The sequence below is a fragment of the Eubalaena glacialis genome, chromosome 7 (genome assembly GCF_028564815.1).
Source record: "Eubalaena glacialis isolate mEubGla1 chromosome 7, mEubGla1.1.hap2.+ XY, whole genome shotgun sequence".
Lineage (NCBI taxonomy): Eukaryota > Metazoa > Chordata > Mammalia > Artiodactyla > Balaenidae > Eubalaena > Eubalaena glacialis.
The window spans coordinates 453,551-480,374 of record NC_083722.1 but is presented as its reverse complement, the minus strand read 5'-3'; the positions used below and the strand labels follow the sequence as shown (position 1 = coordinate 480,374).

Genomic DNA, 26,824 nt, shown 5'->3' with positions numbered 1-26,824 from the left:
GTGTCAATTTTTTTCCATCGTTATTCTCATGATTAAATACACGTCACCACAGTCTCTTACACAGGATTACACGATACAATCATCTTCTATGAAGTTTACTAGGTGTCTAACAGATCACTATTTACACATGGTTCAAAGATGACAAATCACACCAGTTGACACGTTAATCACTCTGCACCTGGGGTGTTGCAAGTTCCGCACGTCTGGGGTCAGGTATGAATTTTCGAGGTGTTCCAACCCTATTTCTATTCCTATACCAATGAAAACAATATGAATCAAGGAAATTTATTTTTAAATGGTTTGCTTTTTAGTTCACATTCTAGAATAAATAGCCCAAATAAGTGGAACATGGGGTGGGGGGAGCAGCTTTTACTTATCAGACAAAGTGACAGACAAGCCATACTTGAGAAACGTGAGCAACACAAGGAAGAACGTGGAGCAGAGACCACAGAGTCTGTGTCCAGAACAGGGGAGCGAGTTTCCAGACGGAGACGGCGGCATCGCTGTCACAGGCAGCGGCTCATCAGAAGTCACGGATCAGGAGCTTCAGCTACGAGGTGGGTCTGAGGCCAAGTGCAGGGTTCGAGGTGTGAATGTGCAGCAGGAAAAGGGGCAGCAGAGAACCTTCTGCAGAATTTAGAGCAACTGTTCTCCATTTTCTTCCCCGTGGAAGGAAAAGTGAATGCCTGCTACATCGTTACAGCCCCTCCCTCAATTGTTTAAGTGCTATTGTGTATCCCAAATTTTTGTGTCAATTTTGCACTCTACTTATTTTGCAGTTGATATTGAGTAGTCTGTGCGCCAGTTTTGAATCTTCCGCAGTGCAGAGCCTGAGAAAAGATTTGGGTGCAGTGAGAGAGCAGAGGCAGAGACAGGGAAGGAGGCAAGGTGGGCAGGGGTAGCTGCGCTGGTTGCCCCTGTGGGGACGGAGCCAGTTCCAGTGGGATCTGCCGAGGAACCACCGCAGAGACCCTCCTCTCCAAGACCTGGGGCCGGGGGAGTGTGCACTAATCCCCCCCAGCACGCTCACCGGGCGTCGCCCCCAGGGTCCTTACCCCTCCTGCACTTCCAGGGGTCCGCCTGTGTTGGAGGGACCCCTGGGCAGAGAGGCCAGAGGGGCAGGGGCTCGGTGGGGAGGGAGCGTGGGGCGCCCGCCCCCCAGGGGAGTCGGACAGCCTCCCGGCTCCACCAAGGGTCCCGCTCGTTCGGGGAGGCACCGTGCTTTCTCATCCCCCAGCCTGGGAGGGACCACTTACACCTGTTGGAGGGGCGTGGCCTTAGATGCTGTGAATCTAGGTGCCTTGAAACAAACAGCTAAGCAGGTTGAAAGGACCTCAGGCCATTAGTGGAGCCTGATACGGGGATGAGGGCCGAGCGGCCTCCATGCAGAGCCCGGGAGCCCGGGCTGCGGCCCAGACAGATGCGGGGCGATGCGGCCATTCTCCTGCCACCTGTGCTGGCGGCTCCAAGGCCAGGGCCAAACCCACCTCACAAAGATGGATGGGGAGGTCGAGCAAACACTTCTGTGTCAAACAGCACAAGTAGTTAATAGCTCATACAGTGTTAACAGCATGAGGGACCACCCACCTCCAGACTGACCGTCTGACGGCTCCACGCCCCCTCCCCATGCCTGACACGGGCCCTGACACGCCGGTGGCTCTTGTCCTATCAGTGCGGGGCTCCACCCCAAGGTGTCACAGCGACGCCAGCGCTTGCAGGGGGAACGGCGGAACCCACAACGCGTGCATTTCTGCTTCCCCACGGAGCTCACAACGTCCCAGACCCGCGGGGCTCCTACTGGGTTCCCGGGCCCAGAGCACCTGCCTCACCTGGAACAAGTTCTCCTCCGTGACCGTGACCGTGACCGTGGTGGAGACCGAGACTCTCTCCTGGACCAGCTCCGGCCTCTGAGCCCTCTTCTCAGCTGGGCCCTCACTCTGGCTCCTGTGTTCTCCGCGCTGTCCAGTCCTAGCAAGAAGCCTGTCAGGTGGGCTTAGCCAGAGCCCTACCACCCACATCTGCTCACGGCTGCCATCTGCTTGGGCTCCTCACCCCCGGAGACCCCGGCTGTCCGATCGCCCTCAGTGGCGAGCCCGTGGGGTCAGTTCGGCCCGCGCGCCCCGCCGCCCCGCCGCCCCGCCGCCCCGCCGTGAGGTTTCCTCCGAGTAATCCTCCGCCCCCAGCGCCCTGCTCCTCGGCTGTGCACCCGCACTCTCCTTGTGGCGCTCTGAGTGAGCCCCAGCTCTCTGCCCAGCTACAGGGCCTGTGGAAGTGCCCCCTTGAGTGACGTCTTCCTTACCGTCCTTAACGAGCAGCAGAATCGCTGTTTTCTCTAACAACCTCCCTAGACCTAGTGAAGCGGAAACTCGGAGAGTGGGGCACGGCACCCGGGTTTTATCCAGCCCTCGGTGGGTTCTGGGGTGATGACACACGTTTGAGACCCACTGCTCAGACGGAGACCCTATGCAGGGCACTTTCCTGCTGCAAAGACGAGGCCCTGGGTGACCAGGTACGTGCCGGAGTGCTCGGGGGAGGTGGAATCCTCATTCCCGTGGGTCTCCTGTCCTAGAGAGAGCTCCAGCTGGAGAGGGGCACCCACCAATGTGCAACAAAATTGAGAAGGGCTGACCCAGGCCCCCTGGAGGAGTTCTGATTATTTCAGGCATCAGATGGTAGTCATTTAAGATCTGGATTTAAGTATGGAGACAGTTGTGGCTCTAAAAACCCCACAGGACAGTGGCTAAAATTCTAATTGCCAGGATCAGTTCTGTGGTTCTGGACTGACCTGTGGTTTCACATGGGAAAGACCCACAGCTGTAGAGGAAACCACAAAGGTCTGGAAACGGCGGGCAGAGGTAAACAGAACCACAGTACATTCTGCGAAGGATAATAAGGAACCACAGAAAAGTATCAAAAGGGGAAAAAGTGCATTCCTTGGCTGAGACCTTATTGAATGTTTAAAGTCAGGGAACAGACTGCTAAGAAGAGGAAGGGGATCTCCTTGGCTTTAATTCCACAAAGAAACAGCAGTTAAAGCCTATATTTTTACTTCTTATTAAGGCTGGTTAAGAACATAATGCAACAGAGGAGTTATTTCAGAATATGTCATTGTTTCACTTCGTATTTTGGTTGCATTTTAAAATCTCTACAGACATTAGGAATGTATATGTCTCTGCAAATGTTGAAAAATACTGAAACTTCTATAACAGACGTGCTTTTACAAGAGGAATATTCAAATAAGGAGAAAACTTCACTTCTCCAACTTCAGCATGTGACCATTACTATCAAACCAGCCACCTAGGAGACCGGTGAGCGAGTGGTAACTGTTAGGACGGAGATTTGTTCCGATTTCGTTCGACGCTTCTCCTGGAGGAGCCCTTAGACTCCCCCTGGTGGCAGCTCCTTTGAGAACAGGCATCTCAGAACTCTGCACAGTAGAATTTCATAGGAAATTTCAAATCCAAAAGCTGCCCCATTGCTAATGCCCACCTGCCTCCAAAACAAAAGTACCTTTTCCTTAATTCACTAGAAATACCGGGAGAGGGTTTTACTTTGTGGCAAACTCTAGTGCAATATTTGAATAGTCATTAAATTCTTTAAATTATTCCTTAAAATTATAACGTTAATGTTAATACTTATAAGTCATTTATATACGTCCCTCTCAGAGACAGTGTTTAACATTCACGGTGCAGAAAGACGAAAGCTATTTCTTTAATTATGAATTGTCTGTTCTACAAAAATTAATAAGACAGAAACTTTATATCTTTGCAAAGGTGTAAAACATTTAAAATTGGGAGAAAACTTCAATTCTCTGACGTCAGCTCCTCGGGCACAAGTACTTATGCTCCAAGTCCCTCCCGGTCCAGCCCACTCGGGGGCGAACAAGCCCATCCTGCTCATGGCAAACGTCATCTCCTGCACCCCATCCCTGCCACTGCCCTGCCGTCATTCCCCTCTTCCTCCGTCCTCACCCTCACCTGCTCTCTCTAACACACGCTAGTTTAGGGCAGCTTCCATCCCATGATCGGCTGGACCAGCACCGGTCAAACGCACCCACTGTTTTCCTCTGCCCACAACCAGTGGTCCCTCGGGTTTCCTTCCTACTTCCTAAGGGGAACTGGACCCCTCTGGCCTCCCAGCTCATGACCCTCCAGCGGCTGCCCACTCCAATCAGAAGGAAATACAGCTCCCCCCCATGGCCAACAAGGTACTGCGTCATCCAGTCTCGCCAGACCTCCACACCTGTCTCCCCACACCTGCCCTGGTGTCCCTGCACCGACCGCTCCCTCTGCACGCACGTGGTCCCCTGCATGCCTCTCCTCCTCTGACCACCCCGTCAAAGCAGCCCCCACCCCATCACCTTTCTCAGCCTGCACGACACCTTCCCTGTCTTGAATCGTCTCATCGGTTCCTGTGTGTGGTGTCTCCACCACCAGAACATAAGCACAGCCAAGTCAGGGATCTCCTCTTGCTCAGCCACCACTGGGTTTGCATGCCAAGTACTCAGGACGTGGCCTACTTACTGAACAAATCAACGAATGCATCAGTGGTGCTGTGAGTTGCCCCTTCCCGGGCATGTGCCAGGCTGTGTTGGTTTCCTCCCCGCTAGACCATTTGTGTTCAAGGCCTGGGCCTGGTGAGTGTCCCCCTCCCATGTCCTCCATGCCCCAACACCAGGGGAGCCTCAAAGGGAGACTCCAACTCCATTTCTATTCCTGGCTCTGGCCCCCGAGACAGACGAAGGATGAATGGATCACAGCAGACATGAGACCAACACGGAGGCGATTTCAATGGCCCAGGAAAGAGATAAGTGCCTGAACCAGGGCCCCCGCAGGGGCAGGTGAAGAATGAATAAGCGCGAGAGATATTGTAGCAGTAGAATCGACTCTCTAGGTAAGTGGGTTGGGAGTGTTCTCGTCTGCTGGGGCTGCAACAAAATTCCACAGACGGGGCAGCTTAAACAACCGACATTTATTTCTCCCAGTTCTGCAGGCTGGAAGCCTGAGACCAGGGTGTCGGCAGGGCTGCTTCCTCCTGAGGCCTCCTCTCTCCTTGACTTGCCGGTGGCTATGTCCTTACAGTGCACGTGTCTCTCTTCCTATAAGGGCACCAGTCCTAGGGGATTAGGGTCCCACCCTATGACCTCATTTAACCTTAATTACCTCCTTAAAGGCCCATCTCCAAATACAGTGACATTGGGAATTAAGCTTCAACATGTTAATTTGTGGGGAACAAGATTCAGTCCATAATAAGAAGACCTGTTTAGGTTAGGAAGCATCTATAATGACTTCCAAAATTGTATGAACGCTTGATTGTTCTTCGTTGCTATTACTTATGTCTTATTTATTTTATATATTAAGCATATTATGATCATTTTAAAGGGCAGGAAAACCTTCTGTTGCTTGCAGAGCACAATCTATAGATGGGTTTTAGGACACAGGATCCCTCAACTTCCAAATTACACCCACAAATCCCTGAGCCAATTTCCGCATCATTTAGATGAGTGTGTCAGGGGGCTTCATTCATTTTCAGCACCTGAACCATCACTGCTGCTTCTCAATTCTTCTTGAAAAGATTGGGAAGGAGTTGAGGACACTGTGGTCCCTACAGAAGTGCCCACTGAAGGCTGAGGGTTTGAAGAGTGAAGCTTGCATACGCCAGGCGGGAGGGCATGAAGGACAGAGCCGGGGTGCTGTCTCTGCTGGGCCACCTGCACCTCGTCACCTCCTGCTCTGCACACACGCCACGTGGGCTTCCGACCTTGCAGGAGCCCCTCTTGTCCCAGCGCCAGGACTGCCACGCACCGCACTCCACGGTCAAGCCTCGAGCCCACTTCACCGACTGCTGAAGGAGAAGCAACACAGCTGAACGTGCCTCTGGCTCGAAGCACCATTTCCCTCAGAAAATGTGTGATCTCCCTCCAGCACACAGGGCCCTCCTTCTGGCTCCTTCTCCCTTCCCCAGCCTCTCGATGCTCACGATCTCCTTCAGGACCCCTGCTTTAAAGATCACATCCATGTCTCTAGCTCTGCCCTTGCCCAGCTCGACTGTCTTCCACACAACACCTCCGAAGCGGAATTCCCGATGTTTCCCTCCACCTTCTCATCACAGCCATGGGCACCGAATCCACCGAGCTGCTGAACTCACTAATAATAATGAGAATAATACTTGCTAACACACGTGTGTCTACTGGAGGCCAAATTCTGTTCTCAGCAGGAAACCTGCTCATTTTTAAGGCTTCCCATTTTCTGCACTGTGCTTTCTTGGAAGGTTTCTTGGAAGGTTCCTTCTGTACACGGTAGGAGCGCAGCCACGGGACAAGATCAGAGCTCCCCTCCCGCCACAGCCCTCACCCACCCGTGCTGGACCACGGACGCTGCAAGTCTGCACCTGAGCAACCCCGCCCCGCCCCCGGAAGGCCGTGCGCCCCTTCCTAGGGAGGGTTAGCTGATGGTAACAGCTACCATGCTCTTTTACACCCAGGGCACAGAGAGCTCACAGAAGACACTGCCTCTCGAAACTGCAGCAGGAGACACTATTAAAAACACAACCGTGAGGAAAGGCTTTAGCCGCAGGTCGAGACCCGCAGGCAAGCCCAGGGCAGCCGGGCTTTGCGGCCAGGCCACTCTCCCGGCTGTCCCTCCCCCTCGAGCCATGGAAAGGGACCACGTCCGTGAGCCAGTGGGCACCAGGTGGTGGCTGGGGACACATGTGTCCCTGTGTCCCGGCCGCGATGGCGTCTCCGTTGAAGGGCTCGGGCGAGCGGCTCAGTTTCACAGCCGTCAGGGCTCCGGGTAAACACGCTTGACTGATTAATGATAACAGCTCTAAAACCCCACAGACGTTTCCAGCACCCAGAAATGTTTATTTTTTATACTAAATTAAATTCATTTTCTCTCTCATTCCCTCTAAGGGAAACGGTGACAAATTTAAATTCAGAGTGGCCTGCTCTATTGGAGGTGGCCCTGTGCCATGACCTCTAAACAGGCTCTGGTTTGGGTTTGTCTTTCAGCGGGGGCGGGGAGGGGGAGATTGAAGGGCAGGAAAAGAAACAGTACTGGGTACAGTGCCCTGAGCCAACCGTCTCGTGCAAGAAGGAACTTGTTAAGTATTTTGTATTTACCAAGTTCATGGTAGGTACTTATTTATGATGGAAAAAGAGAAGGAGACAAATCCTTAAGGAGCATCTGCTTTGTGCCAGACACCACGATGCTGGGAAACAGAAGACGTGGTCTCCATGCAGCTCCTCAGAAAACTGAAGCTTGGAGGGGTTCCGATGCCCAAAGCAACACCGGGCAGAACCAGGGCTTCAGCTCAAGTCTCTTGCATTCCAAAGCCCATTTTCCATCTCTGTATGTTTATCCACACAGCCGCCAATGAGGAGAGCAGCAATAGACCCTGATTTCTGCAGTGCCTATTTTGTTTACGTAAATCATTCTGGCCATTTTTATGCTAATAAATTTGTTACCTCTTGAAAATCTGTATTAGACTACATAGTCTTTGTGGTTCTTTCCATGTTACCCTGGCAATTCCCACCAGCTGTGCACCGGCCAGCAGACAGATGTTCTCAGATGAGCAATCCCTCCAAGGACTAGCTTTCCCTGGACGCTAAGGCTCTACCTCTGGTCTCAGGGACGTACACAGACCCTCCAGGAGCTGAGACAGGACGAGAAATTCAGATTGTTGAGAATATCGTTTTAAAACACTGAGCTGAAATAAAGCCATGGTTTGTCAGTCAGTTCCAAAGGACAATCAGACATTGCTTTTTCCAGTTTTTGTTTTTTTTTTTTAATTTTAGTCACCGATGAATTTGTAAAGGCGCACGCAGTTACATATAAAATAAGAAGATGTGCGGCTTAGCTGTGACCTTCAAGGAAAGAAGACACTTGACTTGCTGTTCAGGAAAAGTCATCATAAATGTTGGGAGAACCTTGACGATGATTCCGATGTTTTTTCTACATGCTAAAGACGGGCCTGGATTTCCCTCACTTCATAAAGTGTTATGTAGAAGTGAGGGAGGCCAACAGCGTGGATTGGGTTGCGCTTCGCTGAGGGCCTGTATCAAGAGCTGTACTCGGTTTCAGGGTCGCAGCTCAGCCAGACGCTGCCCTGCGCTGATGCCCAGCGGTGGGTGGGACGCAGGAGTGAGAGCAGAGAAAACAGCCGAGTGCAGGACTCGAGCCAAACTATCAGCGAAACGCTGGGAGAGATCACGTTACAGAACCTCCTCTCCCATCGAAACAAAAACGAAACAAGCGAACGGTTGCCCCAGTGTAGTAAGTACTAACTCTCTGAGTCAAAGATTGGTTCCGGAAGATGCAACACACTTTATGAAGCTCTCCAGGCCTTCCTCCGTGGCTTCCCATCACAGAGGACTCGTGGGGCCAGTGGCCATTTCCTGCTCTCTGAACGCTGAGCTCCTGCTCATTCCTCAAAGCCCAGCAGAAAAGCCGCCTCCTCCAAAAGGACCTTCCGGATCCCCTGAGTACACTCTGTTGCCGGCTCTACTGCTGTCTTAGAAACAGATAACTCTCTAGCCCGCCATGGCGATGGTTTCTGCCTTTTGCCTGCAGGAACACGTGGCCCAGGTAGAGGCCACCTGAAGTTACCAAAGAGAGAAAGCTCTCCTGCGAGACCCTCCTGTCATGGCAGCCCAGCTGATGCTTCTGACATTTGGTCAAAGGACAGCACCCTATGGTGCAGGGGGCCCCTGCTGCTGCTGGGCAGCAGGACCCGTGCTTTCTCGGGGAGCCCTGTGGGCCCGTCCGCGGAGCCCCGGAGCCGAGCACATGGGTGCCTGTCTTCCACGAGCCCACTTTTTGAGCTTAGTGCAAAAAATCAGGATGGTGATGTACAGAAGGGCCCCCGATCACGGTGAAGCTGGGCAGAAGGTGGGGAACCACGCTGCCTTTGCAGCAACACCACTTCGGCTGAGCTGCGCTTTGCTGCCAAAACAAACAACCCTGAACCCTCGGGAGCGACGACAGCAGCGCTTCTCTCTCACCCCGGTGACCCCGTCCTGGCGGCGGCTCTGCCCCACCCAGTCTTTCTCCCAGGACCTTGGCTGAAGAAGCAGTCTTCATCCAGAATGATGCAGACATTCTCCAAGAGGGAAAGAAGGTGACAGGTCCCGTGACTGCTTTTCAGGCTTCCTCTGCTGCTGCCCCGCCATGGAAAGAAGCCCGGGGCCGAGATGGACCCCAGGGGGACGGGGAGCCTGTAGGCGGGGCAGGGACTGTCCTAAACAGTAATGTCACCCGCCACAACCTGTGAGAAAGATGTGCTATTGAAGCAATCCAGAAAGAACGCTAGACGAGCAGGGTCCCACTGAGTTTTACCGGAAATACAGTCCCTCCAATTGTCTGGTTCTAGACTTTAACATTTTCATCTATAAAATCAGAGGTTTGGTCCACGTGGTGTCAAGGTCTCTTCCAACTCTGCGTTGAGCCCGAAGCCTTGCCTCATGGTTATCTGTTTTGCTATCTTATCCAAAGGACAAGCACCAGTATCATTTCTCTATTTCTCACCAAGTGCAGTGCGTGAGAACATTGGCTGAATAAATAAGTTAAACCTAATGAATAGCTTACGCTTTAGTGGGAATTCAATAGATGATTTCCTGGAAGCAGGTTCATGGCCCCCGCCTTGGTGGAGAAGGAAGGGAAGAAGGAGAAGAAACAAAAACGCAGCACAAGAGGGCCTGGGGAGGGCAGGCCCGACAACGCAGCCTGGGGATTCCCGGCTCCTGGGACGTCCCCTTGAGGGCAGCTCCGTCACCGCGGGACTCGGCCCTGGATCTCCCCATGGCTGAAAATTGCTTAACTTACTAAATCTGAAGGCATATGTATTTCGAAACTATTGCAAATGGAAAGAGGTTTCTTTCTTTTGTTCCCTGTTCTGTGTTTTGTGTAGGGAAAGTAGGTAAAGAGCACACTCCCAAATCATTAGAATTCAATTATAGGAAATGCTGCAGTATTATGCAAAAATGAAATTCCTGATTTTACTGTGAAAAGGAAATGATAGCCTTTCGAACCTAACAAAATAGTTGATTTGCCAAGAAAATGCTCTCAGCTAGAAGGAATCCGCCAGGAAGAAAAATAATCAGTGCTTGGGTCCCATTTACTCTGTTTTTGTAAGGTGATGAATAATCATTTTTTTAAAGCTCTCCTATATTTACGACAAATACACAGCATTCTTATTTCAATAATTACAAAGCATGATTTGGGTTTCACATTTTATCTTCAGCTGGAGTGAGTGATGGGCCCTGTCTTCAGCTCAGCCCTGCCGGTCCCGCCCCGCGGTGCAGCTTGGCGAGGTCACCTGCGAGTCTCACTCCTTGTTCTAACGATTGTAGCCCACAGTAACTCCTCAGTCATTGCACTCCTTGGTTGTAAGCGTAAATCGGATGTGTAGATTCACTTTTCATCAAGGCTTTGTGTGGTTTGAAATTAAATACAAGTAGACCCACAACACAGATAAAATCCATCAGAATAATAGGGGCTGTTTTGTAAGCTCAACCAACATTTCCAGCAGCTGGAAAACCAACCCTTTTTCCTTTTCCCCTTAACTAACTCCATCATGATGAACTGTAAAACTCCACATGCTGTAGTGAAATCTGAGAAGTGAAACAGAAAGCAAGTGAAGGAACAACGCAGGAGTCGGTCCGAACGCACAAACCTTGAAGAGTCCTTTGTTTTCCAGCTTTCCTTCTGTGGCTTTCAAGTATTACCTTCAAATCAGTGATTTGAGCATTTCAGAAAAACACATTTAAGGAAAGGCACTTCTACAGCATAACTTTTTTCCTCCCTCAGAAATCTGTACTCAGGAGACACTGGCCCTTGCTTTGGGGAGGGAAGGCGCCCCGTCTCCCTACCTCATGACACACCCACTGGCTACAAGCCGTGCCACCAAGTGGGAGACAACCCACCCTTACGCCTGACACTTCTAACTCATGAGCATTTTATACTTTTCACCAACTGTCTGGAGTATTTCTGTTTCCAGCGGCTAATACTCTGTATGTGGGCGATACTGAGAACGTTCGGGAAGCTTAGGCTTTAAATATATAACGTTAGCAGAACTTTCAAGTGCTACTTCAGCACTAAACCCCCGAATCATGGAGCCTGGCAGCTCCGTGGGCAGGACGCGATGCCCGCCGCCCGCCTCTGGCGTCACATCCCCCCGCTGGTCTGCAGTTTTCCTTGGAGACGGGCCATCTTCACGCTGCGCCGGCATCCCCTTCCAGCCCTCCTGCCCCTGCGCTGTGTCCACGACCCTGCCTGGGGCGCCTGGGACGGATCTCTTGCCATTTCCTGCACTCTGCACAAGCACTAATTGAAAATTTGGGTGGCCTTGCTTATTTATTTTCCTGGAATGCAGTGGGTTATATTTTCATGGCATTTTCTCAGCAGTGCAGCATTTCAATTTCAAACTAGGACAATGAGAAGAAAAGCCAGTTCCCATCAGCAAAAGACAACTGTACCCAATTTGGATTTGCAGGATGGCGTTTATAAATTGTGACTAAATGTAAACCATCAGAAATGCCTGTTTTTTTCAGGAAACTAAAAGGACAAGTTGACTTTCTCCCTAGAAAGAAAAAAGAAACCATGGTGATGGGCTCAGTTACCACAAAAAATGAAAGATAAATAGAAGGTAACATTCAAAACTATTTGGTAAAATTCAGCAATTCACTGTCCATGTCTAAATCTTCATAAGATGCACTGGCTCGAATTTTCTGTTGGATTCGTGCATGTAAGAAAGCTTCACAGCGGCACTGGAGTTTTGTACAAATCACATCCTGGTTTGCATGGGCATTTCTCTTTAGCAATATGAAGGCTAACAGTGGAACTTTTAATTTTATCAAGATGTTATCCCATGTTATTTTAATAATCTACCACTGCTGTAAGTTTTGTATTGCTTAATATTTAAAGAGGAATCTATTTCAATGAAGTTGTGTAAAAACACAATTTTGGCAAAAATTGAATTTATACACATGGCTTAGAGAGTTTACACCTTAAAACTGCCTTTCGATTTCATCCTGAATGTGTGCAACTTTCATTTCTGAAATAACAGTATATATAGAGTGAATTTTTAATATCTGATACATTTTGCATGAAATATTTTAAAAGAAAAATTTAGAATGGTTGAAAATATATGCACATGTTAAATAAACTTAGTTACCAAAGACAATTACTTTAATAAAACTCCCTGAAAAAGTGCCAGTTGAGGGGCAAATACATTTCCAGTTTTGTGTCTTAAATGGGGCTGAGTCTAGGTCATTTTCTTAATCTTGAGAGCTACCTTCCCTTGGTTTGTACGCATTTCTGCCAGTGGTGTAATTGACGGGCACGCTAACTGTACATCAATTCACCTCAGAATGGGACATTGATGAGACCTTTTCATGGAGCAAAGTTGCCATGGTTATGATCTGAAAGTAAAATGTTCAAAAACGTCTGAACTAGTTTGGGCAGATGATTTGGGAAATAAAAAAATTGCATCTGTCCATTTTAATCAAACAATTAATAATATTAAGTTGCTATTCTGAATTACTTTTTAAAAATTGGAAATAATGCTAAATTGTCAAAGAATCAATGACAATGGCACATATCTTCCCATAAAAATAAGTACATAAAGGTATCTGGCTTCTCAGGTGAACAAACTTATTAAAGCTTCATTATAATTCATAAATAGGATTTCTTTTCCACACATATTTTGTCTTAAAATTAAGGGTGTTAAAGAGGAAAAAAAAATCTGTTGGACTATGCAAATATTGCTGAAGTACTGATTTTGAATATACAGATGTGAGCTGAATAACATAATTATAGTTTTTCATGCGCTACTGATTATGTATTTGAAACTCACTCTATAAGAAATGCTGTGCATATAATAATGGTAACACTTCATGTTTACATAGCTCTTCATAAACTTCAAAAGCATTTTTCAACATATGTACTTGAGGTTCGTAATAATTCTTTGAGGCTCGCTTGCTTAAAAAGCACATTAAATTTTGTGCTTTAAGAAAAGGTATTAAAGGAAAGTAAGTGTATGTTTATTAAAAACATAGACATAGTAATAGAACCAAGCATGAAAAACAGAAAAATTTTACAGTTTAAATAAAGAAGATACTTGGCCTTGGATGGCCGTGTCAAATGTTTGATCCAGTGCAGCTCTTCTGACCTTCTGAACAGCTTAGAAAACAAGCTAGCAGAACTTCACTAGCTTGGTAAATTCAAATATATTTTATGTAGTATTTTTCCTTTCATTTCACTGACTTTAATAAAACGATAAAAGGAAATCGCATTATTCACATTCACATCATTTTTTCCAGTAGTGGGCCTCTTCTTATGTCTGTCTTGTTATGTTAAATTACACCTTAGGAAAATAAATGCCATCTGAGATACAGTCCATTAGGAGACTCGCCGTTTGTAGTTGAGTCAGAACAGATATAGGGAAAGATATACTTGTACAAAGTGTCAAAAATAAAAATTACATATTTCTAATATTTCCCAGTATCATTTCCACTTTGCTGGAATTAACAATACATTTTAGTATGGCTGATGATTTCTTCCCTAGATGTGAAATAGCAAAATATTTTTTAAAAGAAATGTACTTCACAGAACAAACAAGAACCAAACCACTTCTTGTGACCAGCCCTTCCCTGCGTCTGGCGGAGCTGCCGCTTCCTTAGGTAGGGATGTAGGATGACGCCAGAGTATATTTTACAATTTGTGCGTAGACATAATTCACAGCCGAATTTAGGAATTGCCCAACAGAAATTAATTCCTAAACTGTCGAAACTACTCGTGATAAAACCGCCAAGTCTGGGCTGGAGGGTTATTTCCATGACAGGGGTGGGCCGTCACCTGCAGGGGAACAGGCTGCCGCGGGGACCGCACGGAACAGAAAACCAAAAGCCTGAGTACGAACACCTTCTCATCTGTGCTTTCTCTGTAAACTTAACGACTTGGACAGCAAATGAGGTACATGGACAGTGTTGGAGAACAGACTCGTTGGATCTATGTATCGGTTTTCTGCATCTGACATCCAACTGTATACAACTGACAACTTACCTGATTTGGATTAGTTTATCCAAAGCACAGGCAAAATAAACCAGGTCCTGATTTCTTTTTCTTGAGAAAATAAGCTGGTTCTTCTGAACACTTTCTTGTAATAGAGGCAAAAAGCGGTGCATAACTAAGAGAACAAGGCACCTAACAGACTTCCAGGCCAAGGATCTGCCAGTGTAGACCGTCCACTCCCTTCAAGACGGGGAGTGGAGCCCAGACCCTCCCAAACACGATTCTCCAGTTACACGGCCTCAGACAATCTCAAGAGCCATTGAAAGCAAAGCACAGTTTACAACCTTCCTGTGATGAGGAGGCCAGCCACAAAAGAGAAGTGTGTCAATCGGAGAATGTTTTAAACATTAGAATGTGGCTGTCAGCATTCCTTTCACATAGAATTCTGCCGAAGGCCTCAATTTACAGAAAAGATGAAAGAGCTGCGAGGAAAACAAGTATTTGAACTGTGACTGAGGGACAGGATGAGGCAGGTGGGCTGAAGCGGGTTAGGACAAGTGGAGTCTGAACATCCGAAGCCGGCAGCCCCCATGGTGGCCCCCGGTCCTCACACCCGCCGTCCGTGGGACTGCGACCCCCAGGGGCCACCCCTCACCCCTGCAGCCCTTCCCGGCGGCTGATACCTCCAAGCTCGGTTTAAGTTTTCATTCGTTTCTTAGAGGGTGTGGGTGCGTGTGCATGTGTGCGTGCACGTATGCGTGGGTGTGTGGGGCGGGCAGTGACCCACGGTGCCCACCGCCGGCCTAAGCTCAGCGAGCCCCTGGCCTACCTGCCAGGTGAGTCTTGCCCGAAGACCAGGTGGGGCCCCTGCGCAGGGCACGGCCCTGCCCTTGGGATGGCTGCCTTCACCTGCCACCTCCCATGGCTTTTACAAGGTGAAAGCCGAAGCATCAGTAAGTCCGTGCAGTCACTTGCTACTCTTCCTTCCAATTCTCTCAGAAGCATTTGTTCTGTTGGGAAGTGGAAATGGAAGGAGGGAAGGGAGGGGGATGGCAGGAGGGAAGGGGCCCTGGTCTGTGCCCTCGCGTCCCCGTCCCCTCCTACTCAGTTCTCCCCCCGGCACCCTGACTTGTCAGCTGAGGGTCCTCGCCTGCCTGCGGCTGCCTCTTCTGGTTTCCTAACAATTTTTCTCTTCACTATGAAAGTGTGATTTTCAGGAATAAAAAGCCACAGGATATAATCAACCCCCGTGAATCTAAGATGAATTATTTATGCAAAAGGGATAAGAAGTTGACACCTGCTGCTACCGTCTCTGGCAGGTCCGAGTGCTTGCTTCAGTCTTCTGGAATGTTCCAGTGGCCACCACCTCCTGCCCCCCAGGGTGCGGTGCCCCCTGGACTGGCCGTGAGGCTCTCCATATGATTATGTTCACAATGGCCTGAAAAGAACTCCAAAACTGGATGGAGATGTTTACACCTCAGACTCCCACAGATTTTGTACATGAAAGAAGGTTTTTGTCTCTAAGTGTTTCTCAGCAATTGCAGACTACTATTAATTGTAAATATTGTTAGCAATATTAATTTTATTGTAACTATTACAGATATGCTGAAAAGATAAGTCAGCCTAAATTCATATATCAGAGTTGCTAAAATTTTTAATTTTTTCATCTTTAAATAAGCTGCTTGCTTAGTCTTCTTAGAAGTGCAGTTCATTAAATGTTTCTACAATGAGAACTATTCTAATTCCCTCTTTAAAAAATGTAAGGTCTCCCAGGTTTGTAAAAGTTAATTTGCTGCTACTGTTTATATGCTAAGACAACATGAAATTTCACTGGATAAAGGAGAAAGCTTTGATTCCATAAAAGAGCTACCTGCATCCTCTAATTATATTTTATAAGCAAGATCAGTATTCTAAGTTAGTTATTTAGGTTCATTAAATGTCATGAAATATATAACATTTATGGTAATTTTAAAATGTTTAACATGCAGTTATTAGATTCCTAATCAGGATGGGCATATAGTTTCAGAGTACATTTGATTTGTTATTGTCCTTTTACCAAAAAAAAAAGTGGTAATAATGTATATTTAATAATGTGTATTTAATCGTATTCTCGTATGAAGCTTACAAATGGCCTATATTTCTATACCTCCAACAGAGATTACAATAATGTGAATGTGTGTGCATATAATATGAATTATAACATATATACTTCTTCCTACACGAATAAGTTCACATTAAAAAATTCAAAGATTAATAGTGTACAGGTCATTCACTTTTAAAGCAGTGTTTATCTGGGCTAGCATTGTAACAAGATTAGTTGTGTCAATAGCCTTGTGCCTGGGATTATTTCCACCCCTAACTCTGCTTACATAATTGTGTTAACTCAAACCTAACCAATACCCAGGTCCTTTACATGGTTCTGCTCAAAATTTGCTGATTTAAATATGTTAGAGTATGCTTGAAAAACAAGCACAAAGACAGATTCTTCAGAATTTTAGCTCTTATTTTCTTATTTGTTAAAATCTTCCCCCAAAAGATTCTCTCAGACAATGAATTTGCTTCAGCCCTAATTGTAAATATTTACGAAACAAGACCTGCATGCAAAAAATAAAAAGACAAAACAGGATTTTTCATTTATCATCATCACCTTCCACCATCCAAAATATGTTGTTCTTATTTTACTTTTGGTAAATAAATATTGCGAACAAATAATTAGAATGTCTTTAATGGCAGATAAGCTTAATTTATAGAAACAAACAGAGGACGTGTAGGGAAAAAGAGCAATGCCCAGACTGTGAGGCACTGTGTCTATACTTGTTGATTTGAAAAGCAAGCTCGGATTGCTGCAAAATGCGTGTACAGAGGACCTCTCTGAATTAGTGGCTAGATGATTAGTTTTGTGCAGAAAACAAACCTTTTTTTGAAAGTGCTTGTTAGAATTCAACTGCCTCTAGCACCAGTTAAACAGATATCTTAGACATTAAAAAATTACTACCAGCTCTATTGAGGTAGAATTGAATACAAAAATTGTACACATTTAATGTATACAATTTGGTGAGTTTGGAAATTAGACATCTTGAAAGGAAAGAATTACGGTGTGTAAACCAAGAAAGGAAAGCAATGTGAAAATTCTGTAAGTATAGGAAATCAACTAAAAATGCAAAAAGCTTGCCTCTCTGTTTGATGTGGGAAGCTGCCTGGTCTTGTTCAGGAAGAACATTCTCAATTCTTTGAGAATTAATTTAACTCTTATTTCTCTTAAAGCATGCCAAAACCCATGGGGTCGGAGGCGGCCTGGGCTGTACAGCAATGCATTGCATCTCCTTTATTTGGATGATGTCCTACTTTACACTACAGTTTCTGGTCTGAAATTATATTTACTAGAAAAATTGCTGCCAAATTTAGAGTCAGTCGTTAGCAGCATGTTTATGCATAAACTATTAAACTGGATGGTGTTTAACTTTTTTCCTGGCGATTAACCCATGTTGTGTCTTGTCACACCACGGCTGGTCGCTCTTCTGTTAGACAGTGGAAGAGACCTGGCACTTCAGAGCAAGGCAGCACTGCAACCAAGGAAAATACGGGCTGTAAATTCTGGTTCAAAACTGATGTTCATACAGAATGAAAACCTCCTTCTAAATGTGTTCCGACAGATACAAGCTTACAAAGAGAAGGCCAATTAACAGCAGTGACAATGACATTTAAACACATCCAAAACACACATGACGTGAAAGGGCTAACAGCAGTCATTGAAGTTTTCTTCCACAATTTGAAATCAGCAAGCAGAGCATATAAATTTCTAGGATAAAATTATAATGACAGCATTAGAGAGATAGTCTCCACTAGTTCTCAAACAAAACTTTGTTAGGGAGCCTCACAAGTCTACAGTTTGAAAGGCTGTTGTTTATTGGAAAGAAAGCATATGCACAGGCGAAAATCTGTCATTCATATCTGTGCGTTCGAGTGTCTCTGTTAGCGGGATGGATATGCAGCATGATACATATATGTAAAGCATAATCATGCAAATCAACACAGCCTCACACATCTGGGCTCTGAAAAAATGTGGCCAAGCTTGGAAGGAATTACTTTATGGAAAAGTAGGAATTCAATAAAAACACAACGTTGAAAATCAACCCACGTGTTTACATTGTATTGTTTTCCTCTTCATTGCTTTACTTCACAGCTAACCTCCTACGGTTTGACTTTCCACTCCAGCTCCACTCCAGTGCCACCGCCAGGGACAAAGAAGCAAAGATACTAGTTCACGGGGGCTGGGGGCTGTGGAGGTGTGGACGTGATTCAGGACAGGGGGCAAAAGTTACAGAAACAGAAAAGGATCAACAATCTGCTCCAAGTTCAGAGAAGGCAACCAAGAAGTTCTGTTTTAAAATGGATTGCATTTTAGGTGACAAATTCAAAGAACAAAAGGATCCCTTTAATTGAATACCAAGAAAAATTAGTGTGACCTGCTCCCACTGGCATATAGTTATTCCGAAAAACCCCACTAACAGCCCCACCTGTCTTGCCCTATGCACAGAGGAAGGCCCAAATTCACTGCAGAACAGTCGCTTGCTGGAAAGCAGGGCCGTGAGTTCAGGGCTTACAGGGGCTTTACGGTGGCTCCTACCCACCACCTTATTTCAAAAATGAGATCACCGGAACTCTCAAGGGGTCAAAGAATGCAGCTGATCAGGGTCCATATAAGGCTGGCCCAGAATGTGGGTTTCTGGACTCTCAGTGTAATCTATCTATCTATCTATCTACCTACCTACCCATCCATCCATCCATCCACCTATCCTTCTATCAATCTATCTATATCTATCTACCTACCTACCTATCCATCCATCCATCCATCCATCCATCCATCTACCCGTCTATCAATCTATTTATCTATCACCTATCTATCTATGTATATTTAAACCAACAGCAGTATAGTCAACTCTTGATTTTTCAAGGACCATGGATATTTGTTTATTTTTAGTATGTCACTGCTCAAACTCCACCAGGAGCACAAAAATAAGTTCTTACTCAAATCAATTGGCTATACTTTGTTATCACTTCTTTCTTTCTTCAAATTCAGGTACTTATTCAATTCAGGTACTTATTCAAGACCTGCGTAGGTTTAAAGGAAAAAAACACCACATACAGGAAAGTAAACAAATCATAAATGAAAAACTGGATGAACTGTCACAAAGTGAACACACCTGTATTATCACACAGGTTAAAAAGTAAATTCAATTATTGCCAGCACCCCAAAGACTTCTTTTTGTCCTGTCCCAGTCTCATCTCCACCCCTAGATTACTGTTTGCCCATATAATTGAAATCATACAGTATTTATTCTTTTGTGTCTGTCTTCTTTTGTGCAGTATTATCTGTGAGTAGATTTTCATTGCTCTGCTGTACTTCATGACATAAATATGCCACTATTTATGTGTTTATTTTCGCTGTGGACAGGCATTTCACACACACCGATGTGAATGTCCTCTTACACATCTTTTGCGCCAATATAGACCCAGTTCTCTTTGGTAGATGGCTGGGGACAGAACTGTATGTTATCACTTTTGTTATAAGGGTCCAGTCAGAAAGGAAAAAGGTTCAGACTGTTGTCTAAAGCGTGGGCTGGATATTATCTTTGGTTTTTAATTTTTTGTGTACTCCTCATCCCTCTGTACCACGGAAAGTGTATAGGGAGCTCTGCCTTGCTGGGGGATGGCCCAGGATACTGGGCGGTGGGAGAATACCAGCAGCTGCTTGCAGAGGAGCTCACAGGGGGCAGGGGGGCAGGACCAACCTCCGGGATGCACAGGCCTGAGAGCCGGGACACGGCGGGGGGGGGGGGGCGGGGGGGGTGGAGAGCAGGTCCTGCACACTGACGTTTGCTGTTGCTGATGTTGCTGTCGGCAACATATTCACTACCCCAAGCGGGGTACAGCTTAGTTCACAATGTAGACGAAAGCTACTGAAAACAGAGGGTGAGAAAACTGCCTTCAGGGAGTTTAAAATCTTTTATCAGCTTGGTGGGAAACCAAGGAGTCAGCCGAGCAATGAAAGGACTCATAAATACCGTGTCACATTAGAATAAAAAAGAATGAGATCTGAGGCCAGGCAGATTACATGCAGGCAAGGCATTCCTAAAACTCCTGGGAAGCGGGAAGGCTTCACAAAGAAGTGTCCAGAGGACTGAAATGCTATGCAACAGCCGAGAGGCCGGCAACGTGTCTCCCTGCCTAAGTGGAACCGAAACTGGCGACGTGTGCCCTTACAGCAGAGCACAAAGAGCCCCAGTCTGTTAGGGCAAGTGTCACATAGTGGAATACACTGGGAACGTGGTACCATTTTCTACGGCTACTGATAAATGCAAAGCATACAGGACCTTAAAGTGGAAGGTCGGAAAAGACAAAACACACACACTCAAAAACCTAAGACAAACAAAAAAGCTCCCAACCCCCTACTGCTGCCTAGCACTTTAAAACAAATTAAAATGCTACCTTTCATTCAGTGATAAGTCCTTCATTTAGAACATAAACAGGTCTAAATTCCTAGTCACAGAACCTCAGCAGCAGCAGGGCCTAGCAGGGCAGGGAGGCCCCTGCCGTCGCTAGGACGAGCCTCACTCCAACCCTGTTCCCTCTCTCCAGGTGTCACACCTCTCATGTCTCTCTGGCAGCCAGCGACTGTCCTCAATCTCTGTCCTCTTCCAGCCCACCTACAGACAGCCGGGAGAGACCCCGGAATAAACACAGCTGCGTCTTTGTGCTGGTGGCAGCAACGGGGTAACGCTGTTGAAACACGGTATCCTTGTGCAGACCCAGCTTTATTTACAGGGTGCTTAACAAAATATGCAAATAGAAGGTAAGCAGAAAAACACAAGGGCTCTGCTTTGCTGTAGAATTGGAGACATTTATTCTGAGGCCTTTGCAGATACAGCGCTTTGAAGCTGACAAGAAACATAGATGCTGAAGTCCACACAAAGGCATCTGCTAGGAGTACAGGGTAGCCAGATTCCTTAACCAACAGGCCCAATCTGAGAACTGCTAAAACAGCCTCATAACTGTTACAAACTTGGAGGATTTCAAATTGTCCTTGTGAGCTTAAACCATAAAAGACTCCAGCAAAGAATGACAAAGCTGGGTGGTATTCGATGAAGCCTCTCAGCAATTCATACATTGTCAAGATTTACACAGTAAATTGGGCTCATTTTTGCCTCTAAGTGACCATAAAGCACATTCTGAAATAGACTGCTGGAAACAGCCATCTCCCCCAACTCTTCCACTATCATAATGTATTGTTATGATTGTTACTTTTCGTTTTCCATTCAACACTTACGTAGGTTGTGGTTAGTGCTATTACTGAGTGGCTGGCCTGATGTATTGAATACCTGCTGTATAAGGCCCTGTGGTATCTACAACGCAGACAGGAATTTGCCATCAAGGGGCTTTGTTAAGCTGTGCGTTAACACATCAAACAATCGTCAGTCTTTGGTAAAAAGGATCACTAGATATGGCAAAATATAGTTGTTTTGAGGATTAGAATCTGTACTAACTATGGTCCATTACAAACTGATATGCCATGTAGCATGAAACACTTCAGGTGTTCACTTAATGTAAAAAAAAAATCTACAGAATGGGGAGCTGTGCCATCATAGTGTTTGCTAAGACTGAAACCAAAGGAATTCCATGTTTCAAAGTTATTTTTTCCTCTCTAGGACAAACGAAATCTGATGCAGAATTGAAAACACAAGCTATACAGTGATATTTAATTGCCTCAGCAGCTACTACAGCAATTTTGGGTTTAATGATTTAATTTCCGGCCAGCTTCTGCACGTATTGCACTAACATTTGCCAGCTGGCTTCAGAATGTGGACCAGAAGTTTAAGAAAAAAGAAACACTACCAGTAATTTTTATATTAGCAAAAGACTCTCTTTCTTCTTCTAGTGTTTCTGTCTCAGGGATACAGTATTATTTGTCATTTTTTTGATCCAGGAAAGACCTGTGAGTCCTCAAGAGTCATTCATACCAGCTTAATGGCAGGATCGCCTGACTTGGGAAATGATGCATCACCGAGAGCAAAGGAGAGACGAGAAACAGGTTCAGTTTCACTGTGAGGCAGGGTACCACTGCCGACCTGTGCTTCAGGCCGCTGACTCGTGCTTCTTGTGTTTAAAGTGAATGATCCTGGGAAAGCTGAGTTACTGCACATGGCAGCACTCCTTCCGAGGTAAAGGGGAGAAAAACAAAGTCACGCCAAGTCCCACAACTAAGAGTGTTTGTCCAAAATATCACCTTCTTTTTCTCAGGATGTATTTCTCTAGTATAGGTGTGCAATTCAACACGTAAGGTATTCAAATTGTAATAAGTATAGGCTGCTTATTTTTCTGTGATAACGACTGTCTTGGCTGGACTCCCCCAGAAGCTGATCCTGTGATATGGTTTCCAGGCTAGAATTTAACTTGGGAGGTGATACCAGGAAACACCAGGAGGGGATGGGGAAGCCAGGTGGGAAAGGGGAGGAAGCAAGAAGAGGTGTGGGTGAAGGTGGTTCTGAGGGCACTGGGACCCAGCCTCGAGGGCAGCTCTGGACACGCTGGATACCATGCCTCCCAGCCGCCCCGGGAGCCAGGCAACCAGAGTTCCACGCCAACTCCTTGCCTGTCTTTGGCTGAAGCCTGCTTCCGGGCCAGGAAACTCTCCCGTGCTTCCGGCCTACCATGTGTCCAGGAAGAAAGCCCCAAGGCACAGCGGCAGGTGTCAGAAAGCAGAGGGGCAGCAGATGGGGTATGGGTGGGCTCTGGTGGGCACTGCTACACCCTGCTGTATTCACTTGGTCCTGTCACTGGTGCCTCACGCTGAGTTACACCCACACCAGGAGTGCTGACGGGTTGAGCTGTGGGCTCCTGCTGCAGTTAGTCCTGGGGCCATAGAGGTTCTCAGTATCTTCCTCCTTTATCACTCGTTCTGGATGTCCCTCACTCTCCACCAGCACTTCTGCTGGCCTAGGTTGCCTGCTTGATGATGTTGCTTGCTTCGTCCCTGTGGGGTCTGAGCCCCTGGTTGCCATGCCCCTGTCAGGCCAGGGGTGCTGCGTTATCCATGCGCTGCTATCACCAGGCACGGAAAAGATGCCCAGTGAGTGCCCTGAGTCCGGAAGTAATCCTCCCTGCCCCTATTTCCTACTGATCATAAGGGTCATTGTTTTTTTGTCGCCTGTATGAGGAGCCCAGGAGAGGAGAAATCTTTAGATTGAATGGAACCTTGTGTCCCCTGGCAGAGCATCCTTCCCTGCCGCAGGAGCCAGGGCTCTACTGGGGACACAGCACCGTACGCTGGTATGAGGTTCACAATACACCTTGCATCCCATAGCACAGCATCCCACCCCCGCAAAACGTTATCCCCGGCCAGAGCCACAGTTGTGCCCTTGAGGCCGTTCTAATGCTCTACCAGGGTGGCACCTTCTGGGTGTGTGAAGTAGGGCAGACCCAGTGCATCTTGCGGTACTGGCCTCTCTGTCATACCTCTTTCACTCTTAAACGGGTCCCTGTCCCAGGTGATATCACGAGAAGCCCCCTGATGATAAATCAGACACAGTGAACAACTGCACAGTGATGACTGCCAGAGCCCTGCAGGCAGGGGAGACTAACCCGAACCCGGATCTGCATCTGGGTCTGAGGAAATCCGCTTGCCACCCAGTGGCTGCCTGGCCTCCGGGAGGGAAGGCCCCGTCCCCCGGCTGCACCTCGGCCTCCGCGTCCGGCGGGGCGGACGCAGCACGCAGCTCCATCGCCGCCACCACGGCTACACACTCCCAGGCCCCGGAGCAAACAGGCCGGCCCGTCGGCTGGAGTAACCCGCACAGGCGAGCGGAGAGGAGGGCCGGGGAAGCAGAGGCGCATCCAGACCTCAGCCCTAGAACACACAACGCGCGGCTGCTTCCGCACTAAACCGAGCAGCCGGAAGAGCGCGTTCCCTTCCGGTCCCGCCGCGCTCGCGGCGGCGCGTCATTTCCGGCCGGCCCGCGGCGGCCGCTCCCTGTCAGGCAGCCGGTTCCCCCTGGGCGGGCCCGGACGGGCTGCCTTTCAATGTCGGAGGCCGGCGCCCGGCAGCGCCCGCCCGCCGAACCCGAGCACTGTCCACGCTCAGGGCTCCCGGCCGCGAGCACCATGGCGTCCCGGCCCGCGCGTCGCCTGCTGCCTAGACGCGGAGGCTCAGCCTGAGGCTCCAGAGGAACCGGGGTCGCAGCCGCGTCCTCCGCTCCCATCCGTCTCCCAACTCCCGCCCCCACCCCGCCCCTGGGGCTCGGCCGTCGGACGCTCGACGCTCGACTGCGCGGCGGATCGACGCCCTCGGCGCTCCGGCAGCGGAAGTGAGGGCGTTGGCGGCGGGGCGGCTGCGGCCAGGAAGCCCTTGGTCGAGCGCGGGGCCCTGTCCGCGCGGGCCTGCAGGTAGGTGGGGGGGGGGGGGGGGTGAGGCCTTGGCTGAGGCCGGCCGGGGCCGCGGGCTGAAGGGCTGGCGACGGCCGTCAATCCCGCGCCGCCCTGCAGCCGCGACCGTGCGGAGGGGCCCCTGCGCGGGTCCCGGAGCCCCGTCCCCGCCCCGCCGTCCGGGGCCCCTGCGGGGGACACGGAGCCCCGCCCCGGCTCCCGGCGTGCGCCTTCGGAGCGCCGAGCCTCGGGGGCGGCTGGCCGTTGGCCTCAGCTGCTCCCTGGCGCGCCTGCTTACCTGTCCCTGCGTAGGGCTGGGGGGTTCACTGGCGGGGAGCGAAGTCAAGAGGCCGGTGTTGCTTGCTTTCCTCGGTCGCGTCACTGGAGAGCTGCGCCGAGCGTTTACTGGGCGCCCGTCGCCGTGTCTCCGGGTCGATCGCGTTATCCCCCCTTGACGGACGGGGAGACGGAGCTCAGCGTGGCGGCGCGCCTAGCCGTCAGTCTCAGCGCGGGCTGCCGTGGCGGCCGCGCCCGGACGCCGGGGCGTGCTCAGGCGGGCGGGAAACGGCGCGCAGGCGCTTCTCTCGAAGGGGAAATAGGCGACCGCTCCTACTAGCGAGTCTGGGAAACTTGTGCCTTTCTTTCTTTTTTTTTTTTTTTAATAAATCTGAGTAAACTTGCAAGGAGAGCTTTAACAGAGTGTTTTAGAACGCTTAAGTAAGTCACCTGGATGCGCTGTATTGAAAAGCTCGTTCTCGCTGAGGTGTGCGCGCCGCCCCTCGAATGCCTGACGATGCTCTGCTTACATCCTGGGCAGGCGGGGTGTGACCACAGGAACTGACAGCCGGAAGCCTCCCAGGGAGCCCCTGTGTCCCGCGTGGTGGATCCACAGCGGGGGATGGAAAGAGGGCGATGCGCGCTTGGTACTTCGACGCTCTCTTCTGTCTGGTGCAGTAGAAGTCTAGTAGTTTTACACAGAGGGCCCCCCAGCGCAACTTGGAACAGCTCTTGGAAGTTTCAGAAAATGATTTTTTCTTCTTGTCAGGCATTTAATTTCCCGAGCTGAATATCGTGTTGAAAGTTACCTCTCTAAAAGACGGTTTATCAGCATGCTAAGTCGAATTTTCGTTCATCCCACAAATACTGGAGAGCCCGTGCTGTATGACTCTAATGGGAAGGGGGACTAGTACTTAACGTTTCTGCACAGGCAGCCTTTTAATAAAGGACTCGGACAGCTCCCAGTGCTGGGCCCGGCAGCCTGAGGCCGTGTAGGAAGTGCTGGTTGTGCAGTTAGCCTCTCCATGACTGTTCACCCGTTCTCCACCTGACTGCTGTCATCTCGCCAGCGTTCCTCGTTCAGCGCCCGCCACAGAGTAGAGCTCACATGTCTTCCGAGTGCGTGGGTTTCAGGCCCGTGTTGGGTAGAGAGGGTTGTAAATCGACTGGGGTGGGAAGTAACGTCCATCGCTCTGCTGAGCAGTATGCTAGGGCCTTGATTGCTCTCAGACCCTGGGGAAGGGGATCCTGGATCCCCGGGAGTGCCTGGTGAGACCGCATGGTGGAAGTGTGAGCTACGGTCACATGATTCTGTGCATGTTTATGTCGATTGGAAAGAATTGTTGATACAAACACAAGCTTACCGTAATTGTAGAGAAATGATGCATCTCTGTGGACACACCTGTAGGCATCTTTAGACCTCAGTTTGAAAATTAGGGAGTCGAAGCACCATTTACTGGTCCGTGTGCTACCACCACCTGCTTTGTAGCATGGGCTGAGCTACTTAGCAGCCTTTTTGGGCTTCAGTTTCCTTGTACCTGCGAATACATAAAACTAGATGATCTCAGAGTTCTTCCTGCTTTGAAATTTTCCAATTCAGTGAATCCTATAACCAGTTAGCGCTTGTCCTGTCCTGTGGTATCTTAGGGGTTGTAGCTATTGTTGGTATTTACACGTCTGTCAGAAGACTAAGCTCTTGCCAGACAGGGATTAGCCTTAGTCATTTTTGTATCCCAATTTTAACATATGCCTGACACATGTTAGAAATAAAATTAGTCTGTATTCAGAAAGGGGATATTTTTGCCCTCTCCATTAAATAGCCAAGAACTAAGCTGCAGTATTCAGTGTAAGTACAGCAGGAATTCAGAGGGGGGAAGGATCTTTTGGGGTTGGAGCAGTTGGGAAGGCTTCATGGAGATCAGACCTTGATGGGGGAGGATGTGGCCCTTCCGAGAGAAGGCACGTGAACCTCTGGGTGGCTTATGAGAAACAGAGGCCCATAGGCTGGGAAGTGAGTGCATTTTGGATTATGGAGTTCCTTGAACTTCAGGCAGAGGAGTTTGGAACTGACTTACGAGGCTTTATTTTCCTGGAAAATTGTATTAGCTTTGCTCAAA

At 48.4% G+C, this 26,824-nt stretch overlaps 1 protein-coding gene and 1 long non-coding RNA gene across 4 annotated transcripts in view; one reads left to right on the top strand and one right to left on the bottom strand.

Annotated features, from left to right (window-relative positions):
- Positions 1-277: 277 nt before the first annotated feature.
- LOC133094927 (uncharacterized) lies at positions 278-25,214 on the bottom strand. Its single transcript, XR_009701526.1, has 3 exons — positions 24,730-25,214; positions 1,830-1,968; positions 278-830 (listed from the first exon to the last, which is right to left on the bottom strand). It is a non-coding gene; the product is annotated as an uncharacterized LOC133094927 (long non-coding RNA).
- The window catches only part of EXOC2 (exocyst complex component 2), a 154,376-nt gene continuing 151,581 nt past the window's right edge, over positions 24,030-26,824 (top strand). For all 3 annotated transcript variants that reach the window (XM_061195661.1, XM_061195660.1, XM_061195662.1), the window contains exon 1: positions 24,030-24,452. The gene's annotated coding sequence lies outside the window, so the exon portion shown is untranslated. The remainder of the gene's footprint in view (positions 24,453-26,824) is intronic.